The 14,470-nt window shown below is 35.7% G+C and overlaps 1 protein-coding gene across 1 annotated transcript in view; it reads right to left on the bottom strand.

The window, feature by feature from the left end:
* The window catches only part of OLFM3 (olfactomedin 3), a 68,451-nt gene that overhangs the window by 24,294 nt on the left and 29,687 nt on the right, over positions 1-14,470 (bottom strand). The window lies entirely within an intron of this gene.

The raw sequence follows: 14,470 nt of genomic DNA, 5'->3' as shown, positions 1-14,470 counted from the left end.
AGAAATATGCTCAGGTCTGTTTCTAAATGTGATACTATACTTGTTCAAGTGGATGGGGAAGAACTGTCAGCCTGCCCATGAAAACACCAGAAACCTTTCTGAACCTTCCTTGATTTGTTGATCTCACATAAATTACAAACATCAGTGACTTTCTAATTCGCACAGCTTGTCACTACGATATTTGTTGTTCATGAAAGAACATTGAAGCAGTAAAGATTCATGTTTCTCAGTGTTCTTGTTAGTTTACAAGTTTTTATACTGAGAATTACTGCATTACATCCAGGGCTGGCAGACTCAGTATGTCTTCATTGCTGTTTGGATGGGAACAGAAGACAAATTGTGGGTTGCTCATGTAGCTTTTTGAGGCTTCTTTTGGCTCTAATCTGCTTTTAAATCTACTGTTCTCTAGTGCTGTAGAATGAGCTCCAGGTTCAGTAGCAATTTATCTTATTCATAAATTTAAGAAGTGTAGGGAAAAAAAACCCCACACCAGAAAAAAAGAGTGTAGAAATCACTGTGCTGTTGGGGTAGTTTTACTTTCTTAGAATTATTTTAAAAAGAAGGTATGCTGAGCAAGGGTTTCTAACAGCAATTATTTTAGAGAGAACTTGCTTAAAAGTTTGCAGAGAGATAGACTACTGTATTTTTCCCAGAGGCAGTTATGCACTTTGTTTCTGAATTTGCTTCCAAAAGACTATATTTTTCTTAAAGAATTTTGGCGGTTTGTATGAAGGAAATCTGTAGTGAAACTGAAGGGGTGTATTTTTATAGGAGTGTGTGATCATGAACACATTTATTAAAGTTCCTAAAACCCTACAAACAGTTTTTCAGATTCTCAGAGCTTGTACACCAAATTCAGGCTAGACTTTTCCAATATTCATTCAGCATTATTTCAATAAATCTCGGCAGTTTAATGAAGACACATGGAAAATTAATTTTTTAAAAAGAAATTGAAAAACACATTGAGAGCTATTATATAATCTTATAAGGAGTCTTCCAGCAATAGAATACAGAGAGAAATTCTGTGTATTCAAGTATTATACATTTTCTGGGAATTACGCAGTAAGGTGAGGTGTGAAATGTTTCAAATACTCAAAAAACCTAATTCACTGAAGAGATGCATTTGAAAACAGTGAAAGAATATGAGTTTGCTTATATATGGCTTCTGCACAGAAAAATAAGCTTTTTGCTAGTTTCTCTGTATATATAGATATTGTAGTAAAAGACCTAAATATGAAAACGATAATCAGTTAAATACTAAACGCGTTGTAGTTTTATTTACCTGTAGCCTGTTGAATGCACACACTTGTTTGCATGCATTTTGACTTATTTCACATACTTTGTCTAACTGATACCAAAACTCCTGGACAAAATAACAAAAGGGCCATTTTAAGCAGAGAACTCTGATTGCTTTCAAAATATGAACTGATAGTTGATTATGCTGATGTCTGAATAAAAAACCACAGTTTTTTTGCTCAGTTCCAAAAAAAGTATCCCAGTAAAAAAACGCTGTACTGGATCAGTCTCCTTGATCCATTTAGCTCCTTTCTCTACCAATGGCCAACAGTGGATGCTTAAAAGAGGACTGTAACAGGAGAACAAACATATAGTAATACTTTTCTCGGTGTAACCTTCTAGCAAACTGTGGTACTTATTGCGCCAGAGGTTGTAACTTTGTGTTCAACAGTCTTTCATGATACTTTCTGCCATGAATTTCTCAAGTAACTTTTTAACTCATCTGTACTTTTAGGAGGCACAACATCCACTAGCATGGAGTTCCACAGTTTAATTATGTCTTGTGTGAAAAACATACTTACTAGAAGTCATGATTAGATTGCAAATTTGAGAAATGCTGTGTTCAATCCAAATCTGCAATTTTCCATTGGAAAAACTTTTTTTTGAAAATTATAACCTTCATCTACTTCCAACAACCAGAATTGCTTTCAGCTACTTAATAGAAAAAACCCTTCATCAGTGCATTTGGATACTGCAAATATGGTAATCAATCCCATGAAACAACTCAGTTTTGTTAAATCTCATAACACTGTTGATACCTTTTGAGAGCCAGTGGTGACTCTACTTTCTGTTGTTCTATTGACTCCAAAGGAGAAAAGTAAACATAATCGCTCCCCTCCTGACTGTTTTAATCTTGGAGAACGTATATTCAAAAGACAATAAAAGGCTTTTCTGAAGTCCAGATGAATAATTACTGCTGATTATCCTTAACCTAGTGTATTTTCAACTCCTGCAAAGAACAGTTTGTTTGGTTATTATGATTATTCCTAACAGATGACATGATGCGTGGTTCTTGTGATACAGTATTCATTAATGTAGTTTAGAACCTTATTTTCTTCCAACTAGTTCACCTGCTAAAGAGAAAACCTGCTGACGTGTGATTCACAGTATCGCTGCTAGATATATCTTTAAAGAACATAGCAGGAGATAATCCTCTAGTACTCTTGGCTGGTTATATAAATTAAAATTACCGTATAGTTTGTATCTGGTTGATATCTCCATGGTGCTGAAGTTAGATTCCCCTATAACTGCACAAGGGCTTTAAAGTGCATTTGCACTGTAGTGCAGGGATGATGGCAGGTTGTAGAGGTGTTTGTGAGTCTTCTAATGCAGCCCCAGCCTAGGGACTAACAGTAGTGTAGCTTACACCGGAAAGCTGCAAAACTGTTCTTCTAGGACTGTATGTAAGTATGTGGCAGCTGTGTCCTATACTGCTGCAAATTTAATGCTAAACTTGGGTTCGCTTACATAGACTACACCTTTCCCCTAGATAGGGACATTAGTTGTTCAGTGTAATGTCAGTCTTCTATGTATCTAACATTCCTCATCTCACGCACCCATTTGTCAAATAGTTGGTTCAGAGTAGTATTGCAAGAGAAGACATATGTGGGAACAGAGACAGTCTCTGAAAAGTGGAAATACTCACTGGAACTATATTTTGTTTGTGTTCTACAGCAGAACTGTAGAAATGTCCCCAAAACCTTTCTGTTAAAGAACTAAAATTTTAAAATAATTTTAGCTGTATTTTGCCATAAATATTTGGGTAGATTAAAAAATGGCAAGCAAATAGTAGAAAATTTTTGTGAGAGCAACACCTGAAATCACATACACAAAGATCTTACCAGAAGCCACAGAATAACTGAATAGTTATTCTCATCTTGTCTCATTAGGAAGTAGAAACAAAACCTTATGTTCTGTGTTTCATTTCAGCTCTGTGTTTTGCTTTTGTTTTTTTAAAAAGGTGCAATTTCACATTTCTAGTCTATGATAAACTGCTATGAAGTAGTTTTCTGAACAAGAGCTAGAAAGCAACAGCAGTTCTAAAATCTGAACATTATTCTTTATTACCCTGACATTTCTACTGGTATGATAACTGCTTCTTTTCATAGCTAGCTACTCCTAAACTCAGTAAAAGCTAAAATATTTATACAGAATAACTACAGATGCCATATTTTGATCTTACATAAAAGTATGTGAATCTGTAATAAAGTTGGTGGTGTTAGCAGAGTTACTGTATACCAGTTCTGTAATATTCACTTATTATATTATAAATGATTAGGGGCATTAAAGGTATTATTAAGGTATTGTATGAATGGTCTTATTTATTGTTATTATATAAGAAGTTGGAGACTCTTCTAGCCTCTGATATTTACTTTCACTTTGAGATCCTGTTGCATTTTGATGTGGGTTAAATAAAGTCTAATGTATACAGCCCAACGTTATCACAGCTGAGGTATGATAATCTCTGTATTACAAAAAGTAATTAACGTCAGTATTAGGAATATCAACAAAACAAATGTCCTGAGAGTTAGCAGTATGTGAACACACACACATAAATGCATGAAGAATGTCTAATTATCTCCTGGCTGGAGGAAAAGAAAAAGTGATTGTAAGAAAGAGGAAAGAGTGAAGTTCAGCAGCAGTCCCTTAGCCCTCATGGCAGCTTTTTTAATGTATGTAAAAAAAAAGTTACCTTATTCCCAAATATTTCTTACAATTCAAAATCATGGGCATGGGTAAATGCTATAAAGCCTTTGCCTAAACCCTTGCATTTTCTGCAGATAGAGATCCAAGTGATTCATATTCACGGCTCAGCTGTCTTAAATAGCTTCCTTTGAAGCAGAGCAAAGTCAGGAATCTCAAATCTCAGTAAGTTTGTACTTTGACGGGTTAGGTTTAGAAAGTAAGTTCATGCATAAAAGTCAAAGCTTCCCTTGTTACAGTGTTCTATAGTGTATAAAGTTCTTTTTCTTCATGTGATATATTCTAGCGGTGACTCAGTAGTACATTGATTTTAAAAATGTTTGTCAGTACATTAGTCACGTTCCTGAGCATTATTATTTATTCACATAAGGTTAATGCATGTATAAAGCAAAGTTCTCGGAATTTGAATAGCAATTAAAATTCAAAGAGCTGCAGGTGGACTTAGAAAGTACATCTTTGCCCTTTCAGTTCAATTCCAAATCTCTGACTTTAGAAACACTGAGAAAACATTAGCTTCTTTGTCTAACTCTATGTTTTTGTTCAACAAAAACCTCTGGCTTTGCAGTGTTACTTGTGAGTAGTAATATCCAGGTTCTTTGTAAGAGCAGGTTGAGAGGTATGTGCCCTTTCTAGAGAATATCTTTTCACCAGCTTATCTGTGCATACACGGTGACATTCTTCAGTTAGGCATCTCCACTGATAGAAAAAAGTATTGAGCAAGGAATTTTTAAAGTCTGTTATCCATGACATGCTTCTATACCAATGCTGTTGAGGTGACATTCTTTCTGAAGTAGTCTTAACTATCTGCGTATTAATTTTTCAGGCTTCAGGGAGCTTCCTTTGAATGAAGGAAGACATTGTTCTTAGAGAGCATTTTCATGTTCTTTTCCTACCTATTCTCTTGTGTTCTGCTGCTAGCAATACCCAAGTGTACAGATCCTGGGATCCCTCCTCTTGCTATGAAGATCTATAGAATGGCAGGGTGCAATGTTCAATGGTCCTGGGTCTGGAATTAGTTGGGCATCGCACAGTAATGCAGCTTCAATGTTCTTTTGAAAACTGTAGGGACTGGATATAAGGATTTATGAATAATTCCTCCTGGAGTGATCCTCATGCTTAAGGTTTTTAACTATGTGTAATTTTGTCTTTTTTCCATCCTCAAAATACATACTATTCTGTTGAGGGCAGGTGAGGCAGAAGAGCTGGCTTTCACTGTGGATAAATTTAGAAAGAAACTTGTTCTAAGATGTCTAGAAGCTGAAATTCACCATGAAGTTAGATCATATATAATCCTGGAGTAGAGCTTGAGCCATGAAAATCGGTGAATTCTGTTGTAATTTAATAAAATAGGTGGTTTCAGCTGGCTCTGACTGCAACTAGATGTCAGAAAACAGATGTAAGATAGAACAGAAGTCCATTTAGACTCTCTGAAAATGGCCAGTATAACTGAACGTTCCTCTGGTTAATGTATGCTTACAGCTTTTGGCAGTCAGTGGTTACAGACCGCTAAACTGGAGGTTGCCTGTGGACTGTCACATTTAATAGCCACAGGTAAATTTGTTCAGTCCCTTTGTAAAATCTCCTTGAATCTTTGTAAGAAAGAAAAAGACAAAAATGAAGAAAGTAAAAAAGGTTTGTACAATGAAATTCCCTGTAAAAGGGGAATTTTGGCTTTGGGAAAAGACTAATGGGCTGTGTTTGTACTTATAAACACAACAGGGTTGGGGCATGGTGTTGGACACTGGCCCATAGCAAACCATACTGTTTGTTGTTAACACATACCCTGATCACCTTTTCCTTTTATGCTGGGCATGATTCAGAGTTAGATGGTTTGGAGATGGATGCAGCATTTCAGGAGGGAAAGAGAGTAGTTTTGGTGTATGGAAAGGAGCTGTGCCTGGGGGTCCAGAGAGCAGCTCATCTCCTTTTTATTTAGTAGCTTAGTTGTATTGACATTTGGCTAAGTGCTGTCTTTGGAACTAAGAGCAAAGAAACCATCTACTGTTGTTTGATTTCTGACAAACAGGCCTTTGTATGTTCTTAGTAAATTAACAGCTTTGCATTACAGAAACACGGCTTTATCCTTTTATTTCCTGATGCAGATAGTTGTCAAGACTCTATAAACTGACTAAGGAAAAAGTGAAATGGGGAAGGTTATCCTACTGACTTGCCCTTCATCCCACCATGTTTCATATGTTCTTTTGGCAAGTCTCTTCTCAAACTGTCAAGTCATACCAATTCCCTCTGCTAACATATCCCTGTCATATCCTCTGTAAGGATGAAATAAGGAAAATTCTTCAGAATTCTAAGCTAGTGCTTACTTCCAGTGGTCTGGCAGCCCACAGGCTACAGTACATGTAGATACTAACAAAAAATGTATACGTTTAACCAGCATGGCACTGATAACAGCATTTAAAGGCTGTAGCATCCTCCTGTTAGGATTTGCTAACAACAGTGGCATTAACAACATTTCCCTTCTGAGATATGAAGATCTCTTTCAGTAGGCAGAAAGACTGAGAAGAAAATTATGTGGCTGTTCAGAAAGCACTGCTTGTGTTTCCTGCAAAATCCTCAAAACCCAAGATTTTGTGAATGTGTCTCATTGCAAGTGAATCCATTTTTAATGCATACTGTTTCTCGATGCCATTCTGGAAGGCCTAGTTTACTTTTAAACAGGGATGAAAGCATACAAGGAGTGTAAGTGAATACTGAGAAAATTCCACGGGTGATCTTTCCTGCAAGACAGAGGTGTTAATCTCAATGGTATGGCCAAATTCCAGTAGGGTTAGCTATGTTTTGTCTAGCAAAATGCTTCCTGTGGTTTCAGCTGGATACTGTAATCTGTTCTAAATGCTGTATAGTGCTTTGAATGCAATCAAACAGGTGCTGTGTTACACCTCAGAGATGGCTGCATTTCAGTAGTGGGCAAAATAGTCCATGTATATGCCACAAAGCATGATCTGAGATCAAAGATGCTATAAAATACTTTTGTGTTTAAATAAGCGTATAGAAAGCAATCACTTGCTATTTTGTAAGGCTGTAATAATCCTGAAAGTTTCTGATTTGAATAATGCTGAGAATAACTAAAGATATTTATTTGGAAATTAATCAGAATTGTATTACTTGCAGAAAAATAATAGAGTATCTCATAGGCCTCATTGAAATGATGACGTACTATTTTTCTAGCTGCCTTTCTTATTTCCTATTTATATTTTACAGAACAGAAATAAAAGTTTTAAAACATATTTTACTTACAGGATTCAATTGCTCATTTTTATGAATCTTGCCTTTTACCCTGTTTGGTTTTTTTTTGGTTGTTTTTTTTTTTTTTCCTTACTGAAATTATCAAAACGGGCATGCAATGCTCTGGGTGGCTGAGCTAGGTCCATCCTTGTGAGGGACGGGTGCCACAGGGCTCCTGAGGGCCAGAATGCTAATAGCAACTGAAGCTTTTCATGGATGAGGAATTTGGATGTCAGATTTGAAGGTCCAAGGCTCTGTTCCCAGCCCTTAGTGAGTGAAAAGAGAAATTTATTAAATTGGTTGTCTGAAGATAATACTGTGAGAAATGCACTTCTGTAATGCACAGCAGTGAACAAAACCAAACATAAATATGAAAAAACCCCACAAATGTGTTCCCAATGTTGTTAAGATCAGTGCTCTTACCTCTCATGTAGTAACACTGGCTTGTACAAATAAATAAAAAACTAAATAAAATGTGGTTTAATCTCGGCTACCATTTTCCTGAAATGACAAAATGCCAATTTTGTAAGTTTTGCTATGGATGATTGAGATTTCTGCATATGGGTGAGAAGCATGATTGTAAAAGCTAGTTTTAACACGAGAAGTTTACAATAAATTTGTAAAACTTGTAGTAGAAAGGAAAAGAAAGCTGCAGGGAAGAAGAGAGAGGGGAAAAAAATGGAGCTGCAAGTACTGAGACATACTTAGTGGTGAGGTATTAGGGACTGCTGCCTCTTTGCTCCTAACTTATCACTTGAATATAACAAAAGAAAGATACCTAGAAGACAGAAAACCCAAAGCACCTTTTTATAAATTTAGTATTTATGCATGAGACAGTGGCAGTCATGCTAGTGTGCCCACCGTCAGCATGGTCATTCTGTCACCTCAGGTATACTCCTTGCTTTGTGAGGGTTGATATCCTCCCTTGAGAATTAACAAAATCTTGAACTGGTTAATATTCTTAGTATTGGAAGTTGCCTCTTTTTTGGGACATATAAGGCATATAAGGCTACTGTAGTTCATACAGCTTATGATTTTCCAGGATCCCAGGCTCAGGAAGTGTGTTGGACAACCACAGATATCCACATTGTTTTGAAAGAAGTAATTTGTATTCTGACTTTCCTTCCTCCATTTCTACCAGCAGTTTAACTTAGGTGTGATTGACATACCACTTTGCAGAGTTTTAATATTAGCACAATGCTCAGAAAAATCCATATATGCAATAGTTAGCAACTATTAGGAGAGGCCGTGTTCTTTTGATTAGAAAACAGTGGTGTATGTTGCAAGTTCTCATAAAACTTGGCACAGAAAATTGTGAGCCAATGTAAACACTGAGATAAATGTAGACTATTTCTTCAAACTTGTGGAAAGTAAAAACTGGAGAGATAGTCTAAATGACTGTGTTCATAATATAACTATGTGGCTTGTACAGTGGTACTTAAAGGTTAATAATTTCAATGCTTGTGATTCCTCACCCTGTAATGTGTTATCCTTTACCCCATTTTTCATGTGTCTCTGAAACAGGCATTGAATCCTATTCTCTGAGTTAGAAAGCTGTGGTCTTGGACTAATAATGAGTGATTTTTCAGGGATTACAGAACACGACTGCAGTAGTTGAGATGGTGGAAAATGGTTGGGCTTTGTGTTGTTTTGCAGTCATGCAGTGGAATGTCTGATACTACAGGCTATGGCCGTGAAAGAGAATAAAGCTTTTACAGCACAGTAAGCAGTTCTGACATCAAAACTGATCAATGACTTATCCCACACAAAAGGCTCACATTCCAGCTTCCAAATGCGAAGTATTCTGAAAAAATAACGGTACACATCATGTCACATTACACTTATTCTTTTATAGTTGCATTTTATGACCAAAGGTAACAAGGTGATTCCCAATTTACGAGATGACTGGAATTTTGCAGTTTTGCAGAGTTTAGTGAGCTGACAACAGAGGAGTATAAATGATGAAGACTCAGGCAATACCAGATCAGAAGCCTTCTGTTAACTGACATTCTATATACAGTCTGTAACCTATATTTTCAAAATGTCTTTTCAGCAGTTTAAGGTTATTTTTTATCATCTCCAGCACTTAATCTCTGTGTGCAGTCATAATCCTCTGTTTACAATATCAAAATTAAAAACTGTAGAGATTACTATTATTTCACAGGAGAAAAATATGAAATGTGTGAGGAGTGGGCATCAATGAATAGCTTAGAAGCAAAGATTCCATTTCCAGAGAAAAAGGTTTCTGTCCACAAGAAGTTCAATGCAGGCATTTTTCTTTCTACCTTGAATTAGGGGGAATTCACCAATTAAGAATTTCAAAGTCAGTGAGTCTTTAAAGGACTGCTTAGCAATGTGATTGTGAAGAATAAAATTCATCGGCAAAGCTGGTGAAGTTTTACATAAGCTTTTAGATCTACTTAATAAAAAAGGGCCAAGATTTTGGCTAATGAATGCATTTACATAACTTTCAAGATTTGATATTAATTTTACAGGGAGATTTAACTCATTAGCAAATGACGGAGAAATTTAATAAAAGATTTCTACTCAATCTTGTAATTTGTTTCTGCAGCTTGGCTAACAGTGGTGCAGAAAGTGAAGGAACTATTTGCACGAAAGCAAAAAATAACTTTGGACACACAACTTGTGCTGGAGCTCCTGAAAGGTGTTTTCAATCCAAAAAGGTCATTTAAAAAACATGCATGAACTCATCTCAAGGATCACAAAACAAGAAAAGGAAATTTCAATCCAAACTACTGTAAAGGTCATGAGGGTAAGACCTCCCTCCCTCCCCCAATATCAAACAATACACAGCATTTTGAAAGCAAAATCACTGTATTCTTCAGGTATGTTGAAACCTGAATGTCTGCAGAGGAAAAGTTTTAATTCATTTCTGTGATATAACCATATCTTAAAATGGAGATGACTAAACTACAGCCAATTACACAGTTCACCTGAGATGCATATTTGGTTTTTATGAAAGCTTAAGTTCCAGACTATCTGGTACGCACTCTTCTGTAATTTAAAAGGAAAAAAACCCCCATCAGTCATTTAACATAGTACAGAATATAGTACTCAAGATCCAGATACGTAAATACAGTCCTCTTGCACCCAAACCATTCATATATCAGTCCTTCATACACTGGAAGTAACTGAGAATATTGACACTTTGGTTGTCAAGACAGAAAAGCTGTTGAAATTGAGTCATCATTATTGCTGGAGCTAAAGGTGAACTTCTTTAATCATGGGAAAGTATTTTGCTGTATGATTTCTGTGAACCATCATTTAGTATTATGACTCATAATAATGTCTTTCATAAACAAACAAAGCATCATAATTTTGGTCTTCATAGTGAGCAGAAACACTTTGATTTTCACCTGGAAACCCAGTATGCCCTTGTTAATAAAAACATCAGAGACGAGATGTGTGCTCTACGTGACATATTGCTTAGAGGGGTGAACTGTCTTTTTCAGCATCTTGATAGCAAGAGAGAGGTAGGAAATATTGTAAGTAAGTAGAGCTTATATTTTCAAATGTAGCTTGGGAGGAGAAAATTATGAAGTATTGAATATTTCCAGTAAAATCCATGTGAAAAAAATCTGGCTGCTTTTCTCTCAGAATCTTAATTCATCTTGAGAACACTGGAGAATAGTGCCTCAGAACTGAACTAACTTTTTCAAAGATCTGATTATACCATATCTGGAGTTTTATTTCCTACCTTTTATCCTGAGCTAAGTAAAGCATATTAGAGTTATATTTTTTTGAATCATATTTGAATCACTCAGTACTTCAAAATATCCCATAGAGAAATGATTCAAGAACACAATGAAACACATTCTTTTCAGGTACTTCTAAATATAAGGAGGTTGATGATTGCTGGTGGGCTTAAAATATTTGGTATTTGAAATCTAATAAAATTATTATAGCTTTCCTTTCATTATTTGAAGCCTAATAAAATTACCTGCAAGTTGCAGGCAAGGTGCTCTTCCTGTTAAGGGGTGAGACTTGCCATTCTGCTGCTTAAGAGGTGTAATGCAGAAATAATTATGACTATACAGTTCTTTTCTGTATTTTACAGCGGTCTGTCCTAACCAAGTGAAAATTCTGTTCTGAGTTTTTGTCTTGCATTAGTGTGTTCCTAGCCAAGGTTCAGATCTCCTGGTGTTGAACATATTACCCACTGCACATTGACTTTTAAAAAGCACCAAGACGTTAAACCATAAAAGTAAAAACTATTAACGTGAAACTGGAAAAAAATTGATATATCTTAGCCAGTTTGTCAAAGCACTGGTGGTGTTAAGGCAATTAAATAGCAATAAGAAAGCATTAAGATCCATCATTGTTAGCCTTGGAAATCAGTTTTAAATTTATAACTAGAATAAAATAATTTAAAATCTATATAAGAAGAGATGGTTTGACAGAAACAGGAGGATGCTGAAGAAAATGCTGCAGACGTCAAAAGTGGGAAGCTGAAGAAACTGCATTTCACATATATTTCTTTTTTATTGACTTCTCGCTTTTGATGGACCAGCAAATTATTGTTTACTTGTTTTCTTATGAATGTAACACATAGTCAAGCTGTCACAAATAAGGAGAAAAGTGATTCCAGATGGAACCCACCTCAGCCAATGCTTAGGGAAAATACTTGATTTTTTTGAGCCAGATGGGATGCCATAGGGCTATTTGCAAGAATTAGGTGGTTTTTTTCTTTAATGTAACATATAATGTGGAAAAAAAAAAGGTGAAAATATATTCTCTAGCTTGAAAACATGGTTGCTGCAGGGAAATGCCTGCTGCCTATGTTCTTATTTCTCATAAGCTTTCTTGCAGTTAAAGGGGAAGGAAAGGGTCAAAGGAGCAAGGAAAGTAGAAATATTAATGCATGACTTTAGCAGTGTGCAGTCAGTGATAACAAGAAAACTTGCCTAATGGATAGGCAGTAACAGATAATTTTAAAGATGTTGGCTTTGTCAATAGAAATAAAACCCAATAAACCAATAATTAGCTTGTTGCAGCTTCTTGCCTATTTTAGATTGTTTAGGAAACAGACTTCTGCAGATCTTAAATCTGATGCAGGGGATGACTACTTGAGGCTGAAGACTGTTAATAATACTTTTCTAAATTATCTCCATTGGGAGCTCTTTTTCTTTTACTACAACATGCATGTTTTACAGATAATACATTTCCTGAAGGGCACTTCAACAAAACCCAGCCTCAATTTATACCATGTTTTCCTGGAAGAATTTAAGTGGAGTTTTAAAATAAAGTGCTAAATTTTAGCTCTGGAGTAACTTAATTCAATGACAGTCACTTTGCAAATGTTTTTTGCTCATTATAGTCAAATAATCGAAATCAGTTTAAAGGCAAAGCATGACTTGCATGATTTGCACAAGAGGCATATCACAATTCTTTTGGTCTGGATAGATTACCTTTGCTCACATTGTTAAGCTCTGCTCTGGACTGTGAGATTTTTGATTCATTATTCAGTGTACTAAGGATGCAGATGAGTTATTTCACGAGTTAAAGGGAAACTCAGTAGATAAAGTTAGTGACACATTTTTTCATCTGTAGTATGATGAATTAAAAATAGTCTGATGAATTTAAAATATTAAACTTATCACTGGAGATTTTGTTAAATGACTTTGATATAAAAAGAAACATTTTGGAATGCTTCCTTTTAATCAATGGTTAATATATGAAAGAGACAAGTCCCTAGGCTGCAAATGACTTTTTGATTCACAGAAAACTTGTCAATCAAGTCACTTTACATAAATTCAATGGTTTATTAGTAACGTGAATGGATATTTTGGGCTGAACAACAAATTCTCATTTCAAAGGGTTTAGAATAAATACCAGCTTAGACACTTTAATTCTTTTGAAAAATTGATAGAGACTTGAAATATACTTACTTTGTTGTTTAACAGGGTACTGGATATAGTCATAATCTAAAAGCAAAACAGCCTATGGGAATGATCTAGATCCTGGGAAAGCAGACTACAAACCCACACTTAACTGGGGACATTCAAGCAATCTTGTTTTATTCTGAAATCTAACCGAATGTTTTGCTGCGGCAGTCTTTCATGTTTATTTATTGTTAAGATACATGTCTGAGCTGTACAGAAGAAGCTGTTTGCAGTTCTTGTATGTTTTTGATTCTTCAGAACTCATGGTTATGGTTTCTTAAGCAATACAAATTGCCAAATTTTTCTCTTAGCAAACCATTTTCTCTAACTCTATCAGTTGGTTTAATAAATGATAAGACCTCTTCCTAAAAAGTTTATATGGCTTATGTACATACATGGAGGTAGAACACTCCCTTAACATGTATTAGTTTTCTGTGCTATATTTTGCTTTCTGGGTTTAGAACAATTGATTTCAGAGTCAGATTCCCAGATCTGGATCTCTTTTCAGAAGAACTCTGTAATCTGACTCCAGATTTTCCAACTTTGCTTTCAGGGTCAAATACTTTCCTAGGTGGTGTAGCTTGAGGGTACCTGTATAAAGAAATTGAGGTATCGGACTGTAGACTTAGGTTTGCTAAGGTCCAAGCTGCCCTAGGATGGACTTCCCTAGTAGTTCCTTGAGGGTATGATTAATTGCCTATAAATAAATTTTGGACTGTGCAGTATGTTTAGAACAAAGTGCAAAACACAAAGCAGTATCCCAAGCAGTCTTCCCTGATGACTTTCATTCCCGCTGTGAATTCCTAGATGTATGGGAAATGTCATGGCTATAAATCCCTTAGGCTGATCAGCAGTCCCAGAGACAAACAAGAATATATTGGATTTGTAAATATTTCTTTCAAAATGTAACAAGATATCATATATAAATAAGCTCATTTGTCTGATGCTATCCTTTTTCAATGCATATCGTTAACTTGAAACATACAGAAAATTAAATGGAGGTAAAGGTAAGGTTCAGGCAAACTGTTTCAATTGGTTTAAAATAACAATGGCTTGATCATGAGTACAGAATAAAGTATGTCTGACTCCTGCAGCCTGAATGGAGTACTCCTCTCAAGCCTGAAATGTGGGATCATAGACAGTTCTACCCCGAACACATTGGAGCAAGGAGGCAGAGTGGAGGAGATAGGAAAAGACTGGTTTACATAGAAGATGAGAAACTTCAGCTTTCACCTCGGTTGCATTGTGCTCTAGAGATAAAGCTGGAATGCTAAGGTTGAATGTATAAAGGTTACAAATACTATCTAGATATAAATACCACTTAT

Source organism: Harpia harpyja, chromosome 11 (genome assembly GCF_026419915.1).
Source record: "Harpia harpyja isolate bHarHar1 chromosome 11, bHarHar1 primary haplotype, whole genome shotgun sequence".
NCBI classification, from domain to species: domain Eukaryota; kingdom Metazoa; phylum Chordata; class Aves; order Accipitriformes; family Accipitridae; genus Harpia; species Harpia harpyja.
This window is presented reverse-complemented; position numbering and strand designations above follow the sequence as displayed.